Consider the following 18,962-nt stretch of genomic DNA (forward strand, 5'->3'; position numbering starts at 1 on the left):
TTTTTGGAAGGGTTTAAGATGAATTGTGTTAATTCCTCTTTAAATGCTTGGTAGAATTCACCAGTGAAGCCATCTAGTCCTAGACTCTTTTTGTTGTCAGGGGGTTTCTGATTGATAACTCAAAATGTTATCTGTTATTGATTTGTTCATATTTTTCATTTCTTCATGATTAAGTTTTGGTAATATGTATGTTTATAGGAATTCATTGATTTTGTCTAACTTATGCAGTTTGTTGGCATAGAGTTTATAGTAGTCTCTTGTGATCATTTTTCATCTGATTTCATTTATTTGATTCTTTTTTCTTAGTATGCCTAGCTAAGTGTTTATCAATTTTGTTTATTTTTTCAAAAAAATCTTTTCATTTTGTTGAAAATGGAGGATGGAGGGATGGGACAGTTAAAAACTACCTATTTGGTACTGTGCTGACTACCTTGGTGATGGAATCCATACTCCAAACTACAATATCCTGCAATATTCCCATGTAACATATTTGTACATGTGTGCCTTATATCTAAATGAAAAATTGAAATTAAAACAAGTCCATTCAAACTTTTAAGAATATGTTTTAGAGTATACTGAAGTCTCCTGTATCCATTAGGAAAATAATAGGACTAATTATTTTGCTATGATTATAATTCAAACAGATATGCCTTGGTTCCTTGTCATCTTTTGCTCTCACCAAAATGTAAGCCCCTTCAATTAGCTATACTTTTTGCTGTTTCTTCTCCCCTCACCCTAATGCCCACTGATTCTCTCCATTCCAAAATATTTCACACTGTCTTGTGATGCCTCATTCCTCGGTTAAAAATGCAAATAATCATTAACTAATCACTGAACATGGTCTCCAACTGTTCTCTTAAATAAAGCTTGGCCGTCCCTTGTAGATACTACTGTCCCAGAACTCTTTCTGGTGGTGGTTGCTCATTCTCCCTAATTCCACAAACACCATGATCACAAGGTGTTTTGGGTCACATTTTCTCTCAGTGCTTCATTTGAATATAAGTCCATCTCTATGTTTAAAAACTCCTCTTTCTTTGAAGTTTCTGTCATTTGGTAAGCTGTACTCTTGCTTAATTGTTCATATTTAGCAACAACTTTGCCCTTTATCTTCAATCATTGAAGACTGTGGTAGCTAGCTCAGTCCTATTGCCCAACCAACATCAATGGTGACTTCATTATTTATGTGGAAAGTAATTTTAATACCTCATAATCTTGGTTCTTGGACCTCCTGAACTTCAGTGATTTTCATTTACCACTCACATGGTTATAGAATACAACTTGGCTTTTCAACCTTTGTTTTTAAGCTATATGTCATTATCTCTTGTCTGTCATTGCCTTCTTATACTTGCCTCCTTTCTATCCAGTATAGACTACTAAAAGCATAACTGCTATCATACCCTTACCAATACTTTCAAATTTCCAGCCACTTTATTCTAAGTCTCTGGCAAAAATAAAAACCCAGATAAATGCACTGTCTGTCTTTTTTTATTATAACATCCACACTAATGAACACCACTGGAAATTCTCAAATAAGATTTAGTCTTGGTCTTTAACAACTGGCCCTATGAACTGGCTTGCAAACTTGCTTCCTTAGCTTAGCTGTAATATCCTTTACTTTAGACCTCTGATGTTGTTGGGTGTCAACTTATAATCCATTCTTCATTTCTCATTTATATAAATACACAGTCCCAAAAAGAGATGCTACTGTAACTGGTCACATTTAAGGTCATTAACTGGGCCATTTTCTTTTTTGTGTGTGAAAAACTTTTATTCTGAGAATCTAAAATCTGGACAAAGAGTATTGGACTTCAGAAAAAGCCTACACAAAATTGTCTCATTTCTTCCCTAATACATTGTTAATCTAAGAATAAAGAGGTGAAAAAAAACCTTTAAAAATAACATTGCTTCAATTTGTCTGCAGGTGCGTGATTTAAAATATCTCTGTTCTATTGAGGTACAGGCTGCAAACTTTGGTAAAATTGGAAAAATTAACAAACCCTTTCAAAATAAATACAAAAACAAAAACAACACTGAACCTTAACGTTATATCTTTCTCAGTACATATACAGTAACTACAAAAAAAAAAAAAAGAATAATTTAGAAACTGTGGTCATAAAAAAAAAAAAAAAAACCTCTTGTAAGTTCTCAATTGCCAAGTTAAAAAAATTAATTTAAATGATCTGTAAGACTCAAACTGTTCCCAAGCACCCACTCAGTGTCAGGAAGAACTGAATGATTGCAGTTTCTAGAATTTGTTTGGCATTTTCAATAATTCAGTGCTCACCACAAGGAATGCTGTCTTTAGAGAGAAGGAGTGAACCAAAGGCACTTGAACTTGGCTTCCTGCATTGGCATCCATCCGTGACCACCTTCTTCAGACAGCATCAGCCACATGCCTGTCCCCACGTGGAGCAGAGTCCTGTTGAGGCCACTTCTGCGTGGCCCCAACACTATGCTTGCAGGGGCAGAGGAGTTTTCAAGTGGATCTCAAACACCAAGCAGTCTGGTGGGGGATGGCTTCGAGGGAAAGGTTTGAACTGGGCCAAGATGTTTCCTCTTTTCCTTGCAACAATTTCAACAGACAGCTAGACCACATCATGCCATGGGCCACCACAGAGACCCATCTTGTTGGACTTTAGATGATAAAATGCTGTCAGATAGATGCTTGCTCTGACCTTGGGGGCCAAACCCATGAACACAAAAGAAGGACTGTTCCCTCCCCCACTTCTTAGAGATGGTGGCATCAACTTCTGAGAACCTGACATCAGAATAATGAACAGTCTCCACGCCACATAGTTTCTGATTCCATCTTTAAAAAATCTTATGTTGTGCACACGTATGTGTATTGCGGTACTATTCACAATAGCAAAAACTTGGAACCAACCCAAATGTCCATCAATGACAGACTGGATTAAGAAAATGTGGCACATATACACCATGGAATACTATGCAGCCATAAGAAAGGATGAGTTCATGTCCTTTGTAGGGACATAGATGCCGCTGGAAACCATCATTCTCAGCAAACTATGGCAAGAACAGAAAACCAAACACCACATGTTCTCACTCATAGGTGGGAATTGAACAATGAGAACACTTGAACACAGGAAGGGGAACATCATACACCGGGGCCTGTTGTGGGGTGTGGGGAGCAGGGAGGGATAGCATTAGGAGATATACCTAATGTAAATGATGAGTTAATGGGTGCAGCACACCAACATGGCACATGTATAGGTATGTAACAAACCTGCACGTTTTGCACATGTACCCTAGAACTTAAAGTATAATAAAAAAGAAAAAGAAAAAGAAAAAAGAAATCAAAGCATAGTTTATAGAATAAAAATTGTCAAAAAAATTCTTGTGTTTTGTCAATAAATTGCAGGCTTTTATGTTTACAAAAAAATAACAAAATACTGAGAAGTCCAACTTTTAGCCAGAATACATAAATTCCTGAAAATGTATGAAAATGTATAGATTGGAAAATTAAAAATAAAAAAAGGAAAACAAACCTTTTTAGGGAAGGGATGAAACACTACATGTTTAAGTTAAGCCCACAAAGAACAACATCAGGGCCGATGAAAGAGCCCTCCCACACGTTTTAAGCAAAACGCCTGTGGAGAAGTGCTTGGAGATCACCGGCCATTGCCGTAGCCAAGCAAGAGCTGGTTGAGGATGGTCTGCAGGGGCTGGTTCACCTGCATGGCATAGCTCCAGCCCAGGTCATAGCGACAGGCAGGGCAGCTTAGCACCTGTGCCCGGAAGGATCTATCCAGGCAGTCCTTGCATACCTTGCGCTGGCACACTGTTGCAATGGGCCAGAACACCAGCTCCTGACAGCAGATACACTGGAGCGTCTCCTCCACTTTACTCAGGAACATCTGAAACGGGCTGCTGCTCACTGACCGGCCCTCGACCGAAGCTAGGACCTCATTCCACAGTTTGGCATTGCTCTTGTTCTCTCTGATGAGGCAGCGCTGCTGGTCCGTGAGGCTGTAGGGCTCCACTTTAGTTTTCTTGGATGTCCGGTAAGGAGACGCGGCCCTGCTCTGGCCACTTCCTGCCTACTTCTGCTTCCACTTTCCCTTGCTTGCCCTGGGGCCTGCGAAGCCCTCCTCCTGCTGCTCTTCCTCCTCCCTCTTGCTGTTCTTCTCCTGCTCTCGGTAGACCAGGGCTTCCAGGTGGCCTTCTGGATACTGCAGAGTCAGCCCCAGCTTCTTGATCCATTCCTTCTCCTCCTTCGTCCAGGGACCAGACTCATCGTCGTCCCTCTGCAGGAGGTAGTGCCACGGGAGAAACCTGGACTTCCCATTCTCGGGCCACTACTTCACCACCTGCTAGATGCAGTCATAGCAGTTGCCCTTGGCGGGGGCGTACTTCCAGTTCTTACCACCCTTGATGCTGTACACCACCATAACAGGTTTTCCCGACTGCCAGTCCTTGGCCTCAACCCCTTCTTGATCATTAATGAGAGTAAAGCAGTTGAGAGCCAGCGCCCTGTTGGTGTTGGTGAGTTTCTGATCACAAGACTGTTCCACGGTCCTCTTGTTGCAAGAAAGATCTCAACCATCACTACCCGTGTATCTGAAAAAATTCTCCTTGTCCCCGTCGTCCTTGTTGCCCCTGTCCAGGACCAGGGAGTATGACCCGTAGTTGCTCCGGCCGTGAATGCCAGCCACGTGGGGCCGATGACCCCCAGACTAGCTGACCTGGACTCAGAACCGCCACATGGTGCCCAGGGGGATCCCTGGGATGGATCCGTAGTGGTTGGACGGGAGGATGGTGCACTCTTTCGTGGGGCCCACACACACAATGCCCTTGCCCCAGTCCCGCTTTGAGGACAACGTGGCTGAGGCCATCTACACCTTCTTGCTCTCTCTCAGCCTCTCCCCTGCCAGCACCACCTTGCTGGTGTGATTCTTGCACTTGGGCAGTACCACTCCTCCTCGCTGGGAATGCTGCTGAGGGGCGGGCGCAGGCAGTAGATGTGGAAGGTCATGTCACATTTGTCACACATGAACTGCTTCTCCGGGTCTTACTGACCCCTGCACAGGTGGCAGGTGCAGACCCAGCAGAGTCTATTCACCTCATCCTTGCAGTGCTTGCAGGATGGGATATTCGTGGAGGTAAATGAGAGTATTGGGTTCCACCCCACGATTAAACTGGACATCTAACTAACATAGAAACATAATTCTCATAGTTCATTTTGAGACAACACTTAGAGAGTTAGGTTTTAGAAACAAGATCAACTAACAATTCAGTCACATTTGTGATTGTTTCTTAGGTTACTCTAAAAACTTTGTGTACTGATGTTGTTTTATTCTAAAGAAAGATCCGGGGTATCATGACTGAAGCATCATTTAATATAATCATCAAAGTACCTTCTATCTAATATGCACAGAAGCTACCATAGACCGTAGACACTTTCCTGAGACTCCCTATTCTACTACTTTGTCCCTCATTCTCATAAAATAATATCACTCTTATTTCACCAATTTAGAACTGGCTATATACTTTTCAGGACACAGTGAAAAATGGAAATGCATGTAAGGAGTGGGGAAGTCAATCTCTCTTTCTCTTTTCACAGCCTGCAGCTCCCACCCAATGTGAATAGCGAACCCCCAAGGCATTGCAAGTTTCACACGAGAAAATGTTTGGTACACAGAAAGGCAAGAGGCCTACCACTTGCTCATTGTGCCATAGCACTGCCAGACTATGGGAAGGATGACCTCTGTCTTGCCCTGTCCAAAAGTATTGTGACCATGAACTCAACTACAAATGTATCTATGATCCTATCCAGTCCTCTGCCAGGGTTGAAAGGTAATGCAGCCTGATCACTGTCTAAGGCAGATGATGACAGTGGTTGAAAGATATAGTCAGGAGGGAGGAGGATACCTGAAACCTATGGAAGCAGGGGCAGAAAGCTGGCAGCTTAGAACTCATCCTAGGGAGGTGGTAAGGTTGACAAGAGGCCAGGCTACACTTGAGCTGAAATCTCAAGCTTAAAATGTAACATAAATTCAAAGATAAAATTGTTAAGAATTTCAATATAGCAACCTTAACCATGCTACTCAATTGGTTTCACCCTCGTGAAGCCAGGCCTGGACCAAGAACATAGACAACATCAGATTTAAGTTCCTTCAAATTTCACTTTTTCACTAATTTACCAAAACCCATATCATTCTTGCTTTCTTACCTTATATAACATGAAAAAAATATCATATTCTAATGCATAAAGTCAATAGTTTTACCTCAGTTCTAAAGCCCATCTTCTCCTTCATTCTAATCAAACTTCCTCCGTCAGTTATCCCATCTTTATCCCTTATATTTAATTTAATAACTTGACATTTTCCTATAATTACTCCTTCTTCCTGTCCTTAAAAATCAAACATGTTGGCAGAGTTCGATATACTCACTCTCTGTACAGATAATCTTCTAGTCATTTATTATAACTAAAATGAAATGCAATCTAGCTTATTGCTAAAGTATTCCCCTGAATCTGCTTTCACTAAATCCCCAGTGACATTTTTGTTTCTAATGGTTTATCAAGCAGAGAAGAAAGGCAAGAGGTAGACACATGCCAAAAACACGAGATAATAGGTATATAAAGGCATAGTACCATGAAAAAGCATGGCATTTCTGAAACAGTTCAAAATGGTTTCAGTGTTAGTTGCATTACATACTATGTTACTTTTGATCTTCTGCTAAGAGATTCCAAGAGAGAATTAATTATATAAGAGATTAATTCTGGAAAATATCTTTGAATAATTAAAAAAAAAAGAGGGAGCAGGAATAGGTACGAAGAACCTTCAGTCTGCAATGCAGCACTGACATCTGTGAAAGAAAAGAGGGAAGAAGGAATTAGCGGGTTGAAAAAGATTCAGAGTACATTAAAGAAAGTCTTGGTCATGCCTAATGGGAGTCCCTGAGCAAAGATTACTTGGTAGAGAAGTCCTGAATCAAGAAGAAATGGCCTAACTCTGGTACCTCCACTATGCTCACTTATTTGCTGGAGACTTTCCAGAGGGAAAATGGCCTTTGCAAAGCACCACAGCGGATCTGAATTTGTGGCAGTTTTTTGGTCAACCATTCTCTCTGCAGCAGGTTCTCTTGAAGGGAGAATCTGAATAGCACACTTCCATGGATGCCACAGTCCACCATCTGTACTTTACTGCACAGATGCACTTCTCGATACAAATTTATATAGCAGCTCCCCCAAAGGTTTCTTGAACCTCTCTTCTTGGTGAGACAATTAGATGCGGGAAGCTAGTGGGACAAACTAGAGCATCTGTCTCAGGGCTGCAACTGGTTTTCATCCTTTCCCTCCTCCACTACTCATTCTGAACTACCCTCATCCTTAATTCTCATCTCAACAGGTCTTGGGACTTCACGGATGGTGTGAATCAAAACTTCATGCCTGAAGATTCTAAGCCCCTAGTAATCACATCCCACTCAAGTAGGGATTGCTGCATGTGTCCATTCACAGTTATAGTGGGGCAAGGAAATACCAAGAGAAACTCTAATAGATCATCTGGATTTCAACTATAATTCTCCCTGCCCCTGTTGTGTGAGAGTAGTCCTACTTCCTCACTCCTGCAATCAGGGTGAATTACCCCTGTTAAAAATAATAGCTTTTCTTCCACCCTGCTATTCTCTGAACACAAGGAATCCAAAGTGTCTTGGTAGCAGCTGTAGATTATAACTTATTGGCACACAGCAAAAGTGTGCCCACTTTATAGTTTCTGTCTCTCTACAAACCCCAAAGTTGCAGTGACAGAAAATACAAAGTCTCCCAGAGGGACATTAGAAATGACAATAAGTGAGGCCACTGCTGATTCTACTCTTTGGTTCCTGAACTCATGTATTCTTTCTACTGAGGACACAGTGCACAAACGAGTCTCCTGTTTAGCATTTTGTTTTGTTTTGGTTTTGGTTGGTTGTTTTTCTGACACCATCTTAGTCGGTTCAGGCTGCCGTGACAGAATACCATAGACTGAGTGGCTTAAAGAAGAAATATTTATTTTTCAGAGTCCTGAAGCGAGAAGTCTGAGATCAAGGTGTCACCATTGTCAGGTTCTTGGTGAGGGTTCTCCCTTTGTTAACAGACAGTTGCCTTCTCACTGTGTCCTTACATGTCAAAGAGAGAAACCTCTGGTCCCTTCATTTCTTTATAAGAGTACTAATCTACTCAGGGGACATCCACCTTCATGTCTTAGTCAAACCCTAATTACTATCAAAGGCCCTGCCTCCAAAGACCATTACATTAGGGATTAAGGTTTCAGCATATAAATTTTGAGAGGAGACAATGATTGAGTCCATAGCAGACACTGCGTACATTATCATTCTAAAAATTCTCAATTCTCTGATACTAACTAACTGGGTGTCCCAAAATTCAAATGAATTATGACACTAAGGACTCAGAGTTTACACAGACCCCACAAGATAAGGACAATGTCTTTTGATTATGATAGCAACAACTTAAATGCAGAACCCACAAGGAAAGGGTTCAGTCCCAGAGGATTGCCCTCACTTCTGATGCCAGTCACAAGTCTTCTGGGCCGCCTACACTTCTATCAACTTGAAGTTCAAGAATTCCTGGAACCCACTCCTCCACTTTGATAATTTACTAGAATAACTCAGGAACTCAGTATAAGAGTATAGTACTACCATACTTATGATTATAGTAATATCAAAAAGGATAAAACTCAGAAACAGTCAAATGGAAGAGATGCATAGGACAGAGTATGGAGGGGTGGGGATGAAATGGTACAGAGCTTCCATGCTCTCTCCAGGCATACCACCTTCCCAGGACATTGATGTGCTCACCAACCCAGAAGCTCTCCAAACTTTACTGTTCAAGAGTATTTAATGAAGTGTGTAGGCATGATTGATTAAATCATTGGTGATTGGTGATTGAACTCAATCATCAGGTCCCCTCCACCACGGATGTTGGGGGTACGATGAGGCTAAAAGTTCCAACTCTCCAATCATGTGCTTGGTTCCACTGGCAAGCAGTCCTTTTCTGAAGCTACCTAGAAGCCTCTGAGAGTGACCCTATTTGCATAAATTCAGGTTTAACAAAATCCCTTTCCATCACGCAGGAAATTCCAAGGGTTTGAAGAGCTCGGGAACCAGAACAAAGACCAAATGTACATTTTTTTTTTTTATTATAGCACAGGCAACACCCTGGCCTGTGACCACAGATACCTTATGAGAAAAGATTTATAAACATCAAAAATTACTGACATATTAGGAATCTATTCCATCATTAATGATTAGACCAATCCATCTTTATAGTGTATAACATTGTCTACTAGGGCAGGGAAGTCAAGTTTGCAGGCTTTCATTTGATACTGAGAGATTCAAAAAGCAGAAGTAGTCTCAGTAATATATGCCTTCATCCTTTCAGGCATCTGGTATAAATGAGCTAAGAGACAGTATTATCTTTTGCTTTGTACCTTTTTCAAAGTGTTAATCTAATATTGAATTTATTTTATCACATATCTCATTTATTTATTCATTTACCCTCAGCCACTGTTCTTCCTTTTCTCCATTTGTACCCAGAATTTTCTACCTTTGGAAAGGACATTACGTTTGATCACTGTGCTGGTCTTGATTTCCAGCAGCAATACTAGTATAAGCAAGTACCTTCCCATCAATCCACTCCCACTTCGATAGGTTACATTTACATTGGTATTGAGCTAGTGTTAAAAACCACAGGCTTTTAGGCTCCCCATATAATGGAAATTAACACAGGGCCAAGCAGTTTTCCCAGACAAGTCTTTTGGGTTTTGTGCTTGAGGGTAAGGGAAAGAGAGGGGGTGCAAAGATTTCCCAGTTGGCTCCCTGAAAGGACCCTACAGGGATTTTTTTTTTATGAAGAAAAGAAGGGAATTTATATCAGGGATAGGGTATGCAAGCTAGGCTGGGCAAAGCACATGAGAGGAAGGGTATGTGGGTCAGCATATCCTGTTGTGATGGTTATCTTGAGTAATGGGCCATCTAGTGATGTGGCTAGTGGCAACAAAGTTGTAAATCAATTGTTCAGCATTCCTACCAGGGGTGGGACACTCTGCAATCTTAGTTGGACATTTGGATCCCCTAAGGCCAGTTTCTGAAATTCTTTAAGTAAAAGGCATGGCTAAATATTATGAGAGCACAAAATAATGTTTATTTTATTTATATGACTAAAACCTCTAGGATAGCAGGTATAGTGTCAGAGAGGTAATGACATGGGTTTTGTGATCAGTGGGACAAAAGAAAAAGAAATTTGAAAAAGGAGCCAAGTCCCAATCCTATTCTGTCATACTAGTAGGCTATTTCTATCACTAGGCAATATAGCTGCACTCACTGCAACAGGTGTCCCCAACCCCTTGACCATGGACCCAGTACAGGTCCAGTCCGTTACAGGAACCAGGGTACACAGCAGGAGGTGAGTGGAGGGCCAGCATTTCTGCCTGAGCTCCATCTCCTGTCAGATCAGTGGTGAAATTAGATTCTCATAGGAGCATGAATCCTATTATGAACTGCACACGTGAGGGATCCAGATTGTGTGCTTCTGTGAGAATCTAACTAATGGCTGATTATCAGAGGTAAAACAGCTTCATCTTAAAACCATGACCCCACCTCAGTCCATGGAAAAATTGTATTCCACAAAACTGGTCCCTGGTGCCAAAAAGGTTGGGGACTGCTGCACTATAAAACCCAATTTTGCCAGAAAGGGTCAAAGCATAAGCTGCCTCATAAGGCCCTTAGGAATTCTGATATAAATGTTTAAAAATAAATAGGTAAAACAGAAACAATAACCACTTTACATAAATCCTGTTCAAACATGTTGCATTAGTCTGTTTTCACACTGCTGAAAAAGACATACCTGAAACTGGGTAATTTATAAAGAAAAAGAGGTTTAATGGACTCACAGTTCCACATGGCTGGAGAGGCCTCACAATCATGACAGAAGACGAAAGGCATGTCTTACATGGTGGCAGACAAGAGAGAAGGAGAGCCAAGCAAAAGGGGAAAGTACTTATAAAACCATCAGATCTCATGATACCTATTCACTACCACAAGAAGAGTATGGGGGAAACTGGCCTCATGATTCTATCATCTCCCACTGGGTCCTTCCTACAACATGTGGGAAATATGAGCAGTCTTATTCAAGATGAGATTTGGGTAGGGATGCAGCCAAACCATATCATTTCACCCTTGGCCCCTCCAAAATCTCATATCCTCACATTTCAAAATCAATCATGCCTTCCCAGCAGTCCCCCAAAGTTTTAACTCATTTCAGCATTAATTCAAAAGTCCACAGTCCAAAGTCTAATACGAGAGAAAGCAAGTCCCTTTTGCCTATGAGCCCATAAAACCAAAAGCATGTTAGTTACCTCCTAGATAACTTTGGGGGTCCAGGTATTGGGTAAATATACCCATTCCAAATGGGAGAAATTGGTCAAATCAAAGGAGCTAAAGGTCCCATGAAAGTCCAAAATCCAGCAGGGCAGTCAAATCTTAAAGCTCCAAAATGATCTCCTTTGACTCCAAGTCTTACATTCAAGTCACGCTGATGCAGTAAATGGGTTCCTAAGGTCTTGGGCAGCTCTGTCCCGTGGCTTTGCAGGGTACGGCCTCCCTCCTGGCTGTTTTCACAGGCTGGTGTTGATTGTCTGTGGCTTTTCCAGGCACATGGTGCTAGCTCTCAATGGATCTACCATTTTGGAGTCAGGAGGACAGTGACCCTCTTCTCACAAATCCACTAGGTAGTTCACAAGTGGGGACTCTATGTGGTGACTTGTATTTCACATTTTCCTTCCACAGTGCCCTAGCAGAGGTTCTCCATGAGGGCCTTGCCCCTGCAGCTAACTTTGGCCTGGATGTCCAGCCATTTCCATATATCCTCTGAAATCGAGGTGGAGGTTGCCTAGTCTCAATTCTTGACTTCTGTGCACCCTCAGGCTTAACACCATGTGTAAGCTGGCAAAACATAGGGCTTGCACCCTCTGAAGCCATGGCCCAAGCTGTACCTTGGTCCCTTTTAGCCATGGTTAGAGTGGCTTAGACACAGGGCACCAAGTCTCTAGGCTGCATATAGCACGGGAACCCTGGACCCAGCCCAGGGAACCATTGTTTTTTCTCCTAGGCCTCCAGATCTGTGATGGGAGGGGCTGCTGCAAGGGTCTCTTGACATACCTTGGAGACATTTTCCCTCTTGTCTTGGGGATTAAGATTTGGCTCCTTGTTACTTATGTAAATTGCTGCAGCTGGCTTGAATTTCTCCTCAGAAAATGGGTTTTTCTTTTCCTCCCATTGTCAGGCTGCAAATTTTCCAAACTTTTATGCTCTGTTTCCCTTCTAAAACTGAATGATTTTAACAGCACCCAAGTCACTCTTGAATGCTTTGCTGCTTAGAAATTTCTTCCACCAGATACCCTAAATCATCTCCCTCAAGTTCAAAGTTCCACAAATCTCTAGGGCAGGGGGAAAATGTTGCCAGTCTCTTTGCTAAAACATAGAAAGGGTCACCTTTACTCCATTTTCCAAAAAGTTTCTCATCTCCATCTGAGACCACCTCAGCTTGGATTTTGTTGTCCATATCACTATCAGCATTTTGGCCAAAACTATTCAACAAGTCTCTAGGAAGTTCCAAACTTTCCCACAATTTCCTATCTTCTTCTGAACCCTCCAAACTGTTCCAACCTCTGTCTCTTACCCAGTACCAAAGTCACTTCCACATTTTTGGGTATCTTTAGAGCAGCACCCCATTCTACCAGTATCAATTTACTATATTAGTCTGTTTTCATGCTGCTGATAAAGACATACTTAAGACTGGGCAATTTATAAAGAAAAAAAGGTCTAATGGACTCACACTTCCACGTGGCTGGGGAGACCTCACAATCATGGTATGAGTCAAAGGCACATCTTACATGGTGGCAAACAAGAGAGATTGAAAGCCAAGTGAAAGGGGAAACCCCTTATAAAATCATCAGGTCTCATGAGACTTATTCACTACCACGAGAACAGTATGGGGGGAACCACTCCCATAATTCAATTATCTCCCACCAGGTCATATTCATCCACTGGGTCCTTCCCACAACTTGTGAGAAAATGAGATTTGGCTGGGGACAAAACCAATCCATATCACATATCAATTTTCATCTAAACTTTCACTTTAATTCCATCAACACATACATCCCTAACTTGAGCCTCCATTAAGGCTTCATCAAACAGGTTTCAGTTTCATAGTATAAGGTAGGGGAAGTGTTTCCCAGTTATACATAATATTTATTCCCATAAAACATTCAAGTAAAGGAAATATGACTCCTTCACATAAAGTCATGTTAACCAATGTTCAACTTAACCATTGGTTTTGGTACCAGGGCATATGAGGTTCCCATGTCCCAGAGTAACAAAATTTTCTCTTTTCCACTCTCTTACTCTTTTACTTACTCATGTACGTAAGGCTTTGGGGACCTCACCAAGAGGTCAAACCAAGAGACTCTGGCCCTTTGGTCAATCTTTATCTTTAATCTGTCTGACTGTTGCCTCTGGCAATTTCAGGATGGGTTTTTCCTTATAATCTTTGCCTTCCAGATTTTTTAATTCCTCCAAACTGAGGTAAATAAAGTAGAATTGTTTGGGGCCCTTTAATGTTGGGCTCCCATTAGTCCATTCAGTCTTCCACAGTGCTGTGTTAAGATCTTTGTTTCCTGTAATCCCAGCACTTTGGGAGGCCAAGGCGGGCGGATCACAAGGTCAGGAGATCAAGACCATCTTGGCTAACACGGTGAAACCCCGTCTCTGCTAAAAATGCAAAAAATTAGCCAGGCGCGGCAGCAGGCGCCTGTAGTCCCAGCTACTCAGGAGGCTGAGACAGGAGAATGGCATGAACCCGGGAGGCGGAGCTTGTAGTGAGCCAAGATCGCGCCACTGCACTCCAGCCTGGGTGATGAGCAAGACTCCATCTCAAAAAAAAAAAAAAAATCTTTGTTTCAATCCTATCAATGTCCTTTTTATTCATCCCAATTCTTAATAATCATCTAAAAATTTCCACCCTGCTGGAATGAGTACCTTGACTCTTTCCTCTGCTTATCTCCATTCTGTTCTTAATTAATATGATGTTTTATTAGTATCTGTAAGACCCATAAGCAAAACTTGAAATGGAAAATGCAACAAGGCTTCCCAGAATGTTGCTCAGTTTTGCAGCAGTAAGATTACATGGGGTGTTCAGACAAAAGGGATCCTCGTGATCACAGAATTTATCATGATTAGGGTAACAAGAATATTCAGTGGGTGAATATCCCTATCATCATAAAGCCAGTCTTACATGGCTTTCATATCAGCTGCTTTATCTGGAATGTTCTACTTGGAATTTATAGTAGGAATCAGACAGCCCCTTTGTCAGGGTAAACAGGATTTACAGTGGCTTTTATACAGTCCATAAGACTTACTGTTCCCTCAAGAATAACCTGCTGTATTAGTTTGCTAGTGTTGCCATAACAAAATAACACAGAACAGGTGATTTATACAGCAGAAATTTATTATCACACTGATCTAGAGACTGTAATTTCAAGATCAAGGTACTAGCCAAGTTTGATTTCTTCTGAGGCCTCCCTCCTTGGCTTGTAGATGGTTGCCTTCTCATTGTGTACTCACATGGTCTTTTCTCTTCCTTGGTACACCTGATGTCTTTCTTTGCCTAAATTTTCTCTTCTTATGCCACTCAGATTAGATTGAGGTCCATGCATATGATCTCATTTAACTCAATTATCTCTTTAATGGCTCCAGCCCCAAATACAGTCACATTCTGAAGTATTGGTGGGTTAGGGCTTCAACATTTTAGTTTTGTGTGAAAACACTTCAGCCTATAACACTTTGCCCTTTGGGCCCTCCAAATTCATGTCTTTCTCACATGCAAAATACATTTGCACCCTCTCCCCTCATTTCAACAGCCAAAAAGTCTTAACTCATTCCAGGATCAAAGGTTCCTCATTCTTTCTTGTTTCAAACCATGTTTCCATGGGTCAGACCCCTTTTAGCAATCCGATATTTTCTAGCTAGGAATGGTTTTTTTTTTTTTTTTTTTTTTTTTTTTTTTTTACCCCAAAAATGTTGTTTTTCAAACAAAATTTTCAATTCTCTGACACCACTTGGCTTTCCCAGAATTCAATTGAGTTATGACACTAACTACCTAGAGTTACCATAGACCCTACAACTCAAGGCTTCAGTCCTTCAAGACTGCCTTTATTTCAAATGCCAGTTGCAAGTCCCAGGGGCCACCTTACTTCAGAGCACACAAACTATATATGTACAGGTTCCTGTCACCCCTTCATATTTGATAATTTGCTGGAATGACTCACAAAACATTGGAAAGTGCTATACTTATGATTAAAGTTTTATTATTATGGCTACAAATCAGGAATCACCAAATAGAAGAAATGAATTGAGCCAGTATGGAGGAGTAGAGGTGTAAAGAGTTTCCATGCCCTCTCTTAGACTTGTCACCATCTCAGCACATCATTATGTTCACCAATTCAAAAGCTTGCCAAACTTTGTTGTTCAAGAATATTTAAGAAGGTTTCATTATGTAGGCATGATTGATTAAATCATTGGCCACTTGTGATTGTACTCAATCTCCAGCCTTTTTTTCTTCCCTGGACAGGGTATGGACGATGAGGCTGCAAGCTGCAATTTCTAATCATGTGTTTGGTTCCTCTGGCAACCAGCTACTATCTTGAAGCTATCTTAGGACCACTAGAAGTCACTTCTTTTGCATAAAGTCAGGTATGGTAAAAAGGTGTTTGTTGCAAATAACAAAAGGCATTTGTGTCACTCAGGAAATTCCAATACTTCGAGAATTCTGTGGTAAGAACTAGTGAAAATGACTAAATATGTATATATATATATATTATGTCTACATATAATATAACCTATTATCTATGTATATTATATATCATAATATGTATGATATATACAAAACATACACACACACACACACACGCATATATATATATAAATATATACATATTTATTTATTTATTTGAAGGATGGGACCCCAGATTTGAAGACTATTGTCTCAGTGCTTTACATACATGTACTCTAAGTAGACTAGTCCCATAACCCTAATTGTGTTTAAAAATATAACTGGCAATATTTGGGAAAAAGTTAAAGAAAGCTAATAATGAGGGCATTTTCATAAAGAGTTCAGTGGAGAAATGGTAAGTTACTAAAAGTAGGACTGGACAGGATAAAAATATTTAAAAGATATTTTGGAGGCATAATTGACCTAGATGAGGTACTAGATGTGGATATTGAAGGGTAGTGAAGAGGCAATATTAACTCTAGGAGCTCAAGAGGGGAAGAAATAGATGTAATTGAACAAGATGCAGAATACAGGACTAAAAATGGATTTTGATTTAAGAGTAAATATAATGTGCTTAATTTAAGGTATGCTATGCTTGAAGTACCTCGTGATTACTTCTAGTAAGTTTGTGTAAGTATATGTCTAAAATACAGATCAAGCTGAAAGACACAGATTGTGAAGTTATCTCTGCATAAATTGTATATAAAATCATTTGCATGGTTTAATTTACTTAAAACACAGAGAACAAAAAGAGATGGCCAAACATAAGAATTTTGGGAAACATTAACATGTAACGGTTGGAGAAAAAGAGGTCAGCAAAGAAGATTGGGAAGGTGGAATAGTAGGAGAGGAATTTGAAAGTGGCAACCTGAAAAGAAATATATGAGAGGTGGACTTTCTGATAGAAATAGCTTTTTTTTTTTTTTTTTTTTTTTTTTTTTAGTCAACTGCTCAAGATAGAAGAAGTAGGAAAGTTACTTGAGGAGCCAATTGATTTAGCAATTGAGAGGTCATTGGTTTAAAACCAAAGAACAAAAAAAGGAAGTCAAGGGTGACTTTAACAGTCTCTGTAAAGTAATTGGAACAAAAAGTACTGTAGTGGATTGGGGAATAAAATAGGTTAGTTAGCTAGAACTGAATGAATACTTTTGAAAAAATTTAGTGATGAGAGAAAAGAGGATCCTAGGGCAGTAGATTAAAAAAATTGCTAGTTTAAGGGAATTAGTAATTTGAGAAAAGCCTTTTCTACGTGGGCAGTCCTGTGTATTTCTATATGCCAAAGAGAGGAAATCAGTTGAAAGGAGGAAATTGAAAGTAAGAAGGCATGACAGTTTAGCAAAAGTTCTGGAGTAGGCTTGAGGGAATCAGAAAAAAACATGTTAGGAATAACTGTGAAAAGACAGCATTTCTTTCTCACTCCAGATGAAAATAAAGACATTTAAAGAATTTGTTACACTTAGTCCATTATATCATGTTATTACTGACAATTTTCAATTATCTGTTACAGAAAAGAGAAAAGTAAGGGGAATCCAAATTTTAATATAAACATCTGTCTTCCTTATGGTCAAGATGTAAGGTTGAGAAGATGGGCATAGAAGAATGGTGGTTAAGATAATCCATAGGGTAGAAAAACTTGTAGCCTTTATTAATCAAAGCAGGCTTTTAAAAGAAATGAAAGAGAATTGATTGTTTTGAATTAAGAAACTTAGAATAGGAAACAAACCATATGCAGAAGTCATTTTTTTGAAGCAGAAGACTTTTTGAAAAGTCATTCAGAAATGTTAAAGTTACATGTGTGCAGTAGTATTCCAACTTCTAATACATTCCTGTTTTCATGGGTAAAAATCATGTAAAAATGTCTTCAAAGAATAAATGAGGCTATTTGTGTTTTATCCCTATCTAGTTGTTTCCTTCGAAATCCTCAAAATCAAAGGAAGTCCTTAATGTAATTTCTAGAAGTTTTACAGTCCTGCATTAAGTTCCTTATATTGAACCGCCAGTGATAGACCTGCACCGAATTAGAGGACTGATAGAATCTGGGAGAATGAATCTATGGTACACTGCTATGTCAGCAAACTTGCCATTTGCTGAATAAGAGCTGATAAACAGCAAAATCAATTTAAACAATCATAGCAGTTAATCCATTCTAGGGGTATTACCAACCCTAGAGAGTAGGTATTTTAGATACTAAAATAAGTGTTAAAGGCTAGAATGAGAATAGTTACAAATGTCTTCCTTGCTTGAACATGTTTCAGGTAGTTTATATATTTTATTTTTACTGAATTCAGACATTTAAAATAATTATTGATAATGTGTTTAGTATCCCTGGTGGAAATCATTGTTATCTTATCTCATACCTATAAGGTATTACTGATAAAAATTGCAATATAAAGCATAACAAATCTAACTAAGACATTTTATTTTGATTTAAATGCTCCTTTAATTACAACTTCCTTCTGCTCAATTCCAATATAATTTTCATATAAAGTTTAACAATACTCTTCAATAACTCAAATATTTTTGATTCTTAAATATTTTTAACGTTTACATTTCCTTTAAATCAAGGTTATATAAAAAATAATACCTGTTACAGAAGAAGCATTTTTGTAGCATGAAAGGCAGTAAGCAAATGGTCAGGTTTAAAAACAAGCCAGTTCTGAAATGTATAAAACATTATTAGGTTTATTTAAAGAGTTTTTTCTTAAAACAACACACAGATAATGTACTACTTGTATCTGAAATCATGTCATATTATAAACGTTGCATAGCTGGAAAACATTTACTCCATGTCATTTCTTTAAATGGAATACAGTTACACTAAGTGTTAGCAAAAGTAGCTCAATGCAGTATATCCTCTTTGAGAGAAGTTAGAAGCAAAATATCCATTCCTTATAATTTGGCAGGAAATAACAAAACCAAAAAATAATACTTTGTTGAGAATAACATGTTTTATAGGTTTAATATCAATAATTCAACTTGGCATTGGTATTTTTATGTATGTGCGTATATTTTTTTATTTTATTTTATTTTTTATTTTTATTTTTTATTATACTTTAAGTTCTAGGGTACATGTGCATAACGTGCAGGTTTGTTACATATGTATACTTGTGCA

At 39.5% G+C, this 18,962-nt stretch overlaps 1 pseudogene; it reads right to left on the bottom strand.

Annotated features, from left to right (window-relative positions):
• Positions 1 to 3,629: 3,629 nt before the first annotated feature.
• LOC105508146 lies at positions 3,630 to 5,101 on the bottom strand (annotated as a pseudogene).
• Positions 5,102 to 18,962: the final 13,861 nt, after the last annotated feature.

Source organism: Colobus angolensis, unplaced genomic scaffold, assembly GCF_000951035.1.
Source record: "Colobus angolensis palliatus isolate OR3802 unplaced genomic scaffold, Cang.pa_1.0 Scaffold159, whole genome shotgun sequence".
Classification (NCBI taxonomy): Eukaryota; Metazoa; Chordata; class Mammalia; order Primates; family Cercopithecidae; genus Colobus; species Colobus angolensis.